At 48.7% G+C, this 5058-nt stretch overlaps 1 long non-coding RNA gene across 1 annotated transcript; it reads right to left on the reverse strand.

Moving 5' to 3' along the window:
* Positions 1-348: 348 nt before the first annotated feature.
* On the reverse strand, positions 349-2401 carry LOC141373133 (uncharacterized). Its single transcript, XR_012378834.1, has 3 exons — positions 2036-2401; positions 1763-1885; positions 349-1319 (listed from the first exon to the last, which is right to left on the reverse strand). It is a non-coding gene; the product is annotated as an uncharacterized lncRNA (long non-coding RNA).
* Positions 2402-5058: the final 2657 nt, after the last annotated feature.

Raw genomic sequence — 5058 nt, forward strand, 5'->3', positions numbered from 1 at the left:
GCGACACACGCTGCCCTCTGAGACCATGCAGAGCGTGACACGGGGCGTTGCGGACAGGCTTTCGGAGTGCTGCGGAACAGCTGGCTGCTCCCAGTCTCCCCTGCGCCTCCAGTCCTCTGAACAGCCTGTGCAGTGATGAAGAGTTTCGCCCAGGCATCAGCGGTGACTGCTGATGTGCGTGTGCTTTTCTGCATTTGAACCTCAGGCCCCATGTAAGCAAACGGCCTCCTGCCTAAGCTCAAGACACGCTCCCGTCTTGGATACTCACTGTGAGAGACATTTTTAAATTTTGTTTATTTATTTTTAAAGATTTTATTTGTTTATTTCAGAGAGAGAGCAGGGGGAGGGGCGGAGAGAGAGGGAGAGAGCGAATCCCAAGCAGACTCCGTGCTGAGTGCAGAGCCCCACGTGGGGCTCGATCTCACGGCCCTGAGATCATGGCCTGAGCGTCCAAGAGTTGGACGCTTCATGGATAGCCACCCAGGCGTCTTGAGAGACATTTTTTTTTTTTTAAATGTGATGACTGATAAGTTTGTCTCACGTTGTCTATGTGCTTCCGCAGATGGGCAACTTCTCAGCAGCCTGCCCAGCGTTGGGAAGAGGAGACCTTCTGGGCTGTGTTTAGGAAAGCCAAGTCTCAGGACCACAAACAATGGAACTGTAAGAGCCCCAGCATGGTATAGATGTTTCCAGGCACTAAGGAACAGCCCCAAACCAGATAGGGTATGATCTGCTAGAAATGACTTTGACCATGCTCTTGAAGTCAACTAAGACAGAATTGAGTTCAATTTTTAAAAACTAGCAGTTTTCTCCATGTCCTTAGGGCAACCCAGAATGTATTTTCTGCTCGTTCATGCTCACCCAGCCCCTACCCTGCACCAACCTGATCTTTGCCCAGCAGACACAGAGGCGCCGGCCTGACCTCAGCCCTTGGCCCAGGAGGGCCTCCGAGCCCGATGATTTCCTGCCGAGGCGTGCCCGCCTTGCCCATGTGTTAGCTCCTGGCTCTGTTGGTCTTAACGCTGTTGCCTCATTATTTCACGACTGCTGCGTAACACCCACGTCTGCCCGGGGAGATGGCAAGTGCCTCAAAGGCAATGGTCAACAAGTGTAGGACAGGTGATGGGATCCATTGGGTCATTTGACAAACACGCACTGAGTACCTGCTCTGCTCCAAGCCCTGGGAAGGCAGCAATGAACAAACGGGCCAAGGTCCTGCTCTCACAGAGCTTCGACTCCAGTGGGAAGACAACGAACAAAGAAATACATCACATTTCTAGATGTCGAATCCAAAGCACAGTCCAAGGTCACCCAAGAGTCTGGGGGCAAGAGATGGGAATAAAATCAGAGCCTTCAAGGATGAAAGTGAGTCAGACTCCCCAGCTTTCAACGTCACTGGGCGCCTCTGTACGTGATGCACACCGTCGGTGAGTTTGCAGGTGAGGGGCAGGCCCTGGGAAGTCTGTGCCTTGCTAACATTTTGGGTACTCTGGTCTTGAGGCCAGTGGTTCTCACAAAACCTGCAGCATCTGTCCTGCCAGGGGGACTTGATTGAGAGTGGTCTTGGGCACCACAGGGCTGTTTCCAGCTGCCTGATAACACCTTGCAGCGCTCACCCCACACAACAGCCCAGCAGCAGGAGGAAATCAAGGTCATTCGAGCCGCAGAGTTCCAATTACCCTTGGCAAATACAGTTCACTTTATAGAGCAAACAGGATCGCCCAGTGAACTTAAGGGGCAAAAGAGAAGGAACTTTACTCACCATTAATGTTTTACTACCGTTCTCAAAAAGTATCACCTTTAACCCCCAAATCAAGCCTGGACCGAGGAGGAGGAGGTCGGGCTGCCAGGTCAGTTCCGGGTGCCGTCTGTCACTGGGCCAACGCTGTTTCCATCAGGAGAACAAATAAACAGAAAGATAAGCTCTTTAAAGCAAACCACGAAGCAGACCCAGGATTTCCCCAGCAGCGATAACCGGCTGCTCCGCCCTCATTTGGATGATAGGGGCCTGTCTGCCTAAGTGCCTGGCACCGACCTAGGCCTTTGGAGTGACCAGAGCGAGCGAAGCCCTTCCATCCACCTACAGAGGAGGGAAGCCCCGGACCGACCGCAGACGATCTGTGGCTGACTCGGCCCCAGCCCCAACTGACTCTGATGACCCGAAGGAGCTGATGCTTGCACGAAGATGCCTCCCTCACTGCCAGTAACTACCAGCAAGGATCTTATTTAGCACAAAGACTCCAAAGTCTGAGTCATGTTTGGGGGACAGAGCATCTGTGTGTGAAACGTCCGGGATGCCACAGAGCTCCCTAGGATGTGGGATGCCTGGGCTTCCCTTGATGCACAGCCCACGTGCTGAGCCAGGAACAGAGAACTTTCTCACATGTAAATGACAGGCACTTCCAGATACTTATTTTATTTTATAGATTTTATTTATTTATTTGTCAGAGAGAGCACAAGCAGAGGGAGAAGCGGGCTCCCCACCAAGCAGGGAGCCCGATGCAGGGCTCGATCCCAGGACCTTGGGATCATGACCTGAGCTGAAGGCAGACGCCCAACCGACGGAGCCACCCAGGTGCCCCCAGACACTTACATTTTTATAGATGACTAATGCCTAATGATTTGTGACCTAAGCAGTGAGTCATTAGGAGTCAGTACAGTTTATTATTCTCGAACCAAAATTAGCCCAGGAGTGGAATAACCTGACGGTTCCACTTTGGTTCCTTCCCAGAGCTCTGGCTGCCCGAGCCAGGGCTAAGCTCTGTGGCCTAGGCCACATGGTTGGGATTCCTGCAGTTTGGGGGAGGAGAACTTTGTTATCAGTGCCGGCTTGAGTACAATTGCTGGATTCCCTGGCTTTTAAATTAGAACTCACCGTTGCTTTTGCTTCTTTATTGTCAATTTCGTTTGTTGTGGGTTGTTTGATTAGCCCTGCTCTGTGCAGTGGTGTATATAAGCATCTGCCTCTACTTCCCCAGTAATTACACGTAAACACGTAAATGCACTTGTGTTCAAATGTAATCCATCTGTGCCCCTATTGCTAAATCCAAAATGCGCATAATTCTGCTGAATGGACTGGAGGAGGTCTGTTTTTATGCCCTATGGAAACTGTTTGAAGTAGGTAGGCCATGGTTTTTAGCTTGTGAAAGTGGGCTGCCATCAAAAAAGTTTCTCGAGCCACTCACTGTCCTAGAAATCTGGAGTTACACTGCACCAAGGTATGCATTGGTGTGCTAGTAGATATTTAGCAACCAGCTCTTAGGGGTAGTGTGTGTGTGTGTCTCTGTGTGTGTGTGTGTGTGTGAGATATGTTTCATATATATATACATATATATATAGCTTTATTAGAAATGTTACCGATGTAGAAGATGTGTGACACACAACGTACACATAAGAAAATATACAGCATTCTTGGGGCGCCTGGGTAGCTCAGTCATTTGGCATCTGCTTTCAGCCCAGGTCATGATCCGGGATCCTGGGATCGAGTCCCATGTCAGGCTCTCTGCTCAGCAGAGAGCTTCTCCCTCTCGCTCTCTCCCTGCTCTTTCTCACTCTCTCTTAAGTAAATAAATAAAATCCTTAAAAAAACAAAAACAAAAACAAAACAAACAAAAAAAACCTACAGGACAGAGATAATAGTAAAATGTAGTAAAAGCAAATTAGGACGTGATCATCTTTGAGGATTCTTATCTTTGTCTTTACATAATTTAATTACCAGTAATGGGTATGTTTAATGACAGGTATGGGAGATTCTTGCAAGCTGGTAGCCGCAGTTCCTGGCCCACCATTGAGTGTCAGGCACCAAGAAAGACTAGTTATTTTTTCAGACATGGTGATTGTATTTCCCATTGTCACTTCCTTCAGTTTATAATTTGGCCGGCAGCTAGGCCTGGGCTCGTCCCCTTCAGCACCAGCCTGCCACCTGGAGGCCCTGTGCCCCCTCTGGGGCTGGCCCTGGCTGCCAGTGTGCGGGGGAGCTGCGCTGGGCAGGTCCGCACTTGTGGCCGGAAGCCCCGGCCCCCCCCCCCCCCCCCCCCCATAAAGAGGAAGTGCTAGGAGCAGTTTGAGAATTAGGAAGAGAGTGCCAGCCAGGGCCTAAAAGCCTAGTGCAGCCATAAAAATCTGCCTCGGGTTATGTCTTGAGAAACAAGGTGTTGGCTGTTAAGGTGTTTAATTTTCTCTCCCTTAGAAACTTAACCAAACTCTTCAATTACACAGGCAGATCATAAAACTCAAATTCCAGTGTCAGAGGACATGTCCGAGGATATGTATGGATGACATACACTGTGTAATGCTTTATCAGATGACTAAAAATGCTCTTTTTTTTTTAACCCTGTGTGACCAACTGCATTCGTGCGATTGTTGGTCAAGTGTGGGATTTTTTTTGAGTTTTAGTTTTCACAATATCTAATTGTCAACGATGACAGGTCTCCTTGTCTTTCGAAAAGGGTCCGTTCATTTAAAAAGATAACAAGACAGAAGCATCTCTCAGTCTTGCACTCCCGCATTTTTACTGAAACGAACCAGGCTCCTGCAGATCCCAGGGGAGGCGGTGTCCTTGCCCTCCTCCCATCCGGGACCGTCGGAGACCGCCTCCCAGCCTCCCTTGCTACCGTCATTCCAGTAAGGAAGTATCCTAGACTTTGAAACTATTCTCTTCTCAGAAGAACGCTCATCTGTGAACTTCTCAGGAGAAAGAGTTCAAATAAACAAATTACTAATTTGGAAGCCATCCTAGAGTTTTGAATGCTAAAATCTGCTCTTTGAAAGGCACTACAGGAAAAATAAATGTAAAAACTCATACTAGTAAGTAATTCTGTTCTAGAAGCACCTTCTATGCAGAACCGATATTTAGTAATAGGTTGAACAGGACAAAAGTAAGATCAACCCTTCTTGAGTAAGAAGCCTGACAAAAGTAGGCAGCCTCATAAATTCCTTTTTCATTAGGGAAATGGCCATGTTGAGCCACAATGATCCGGTTTCCAAGAGGCACCTGGAGAAGTAGGAATGCAGGCGGCATTGGCTGAAACACAACTGTCACCTACAGTTCGAATAACT

This window comes from Callorhinus ursinus, unplaced genomic scaffold (assembly GCF_003265705.2).
Source record: "Callorhinus ursinus isolate GAN/ISIS: 27379988/994484 unplaced genomic scaffold, GSC_fseal_2.0 scaffold7, whole genome shotgun sequence".
NCBI classification, from domain to species: domain Eukaryota; kingdom Metazoa; phylum Chordata; class Mammalia; order Carnivora; family Otariidae; genus Callorhinus; species Callorhinus ursinus.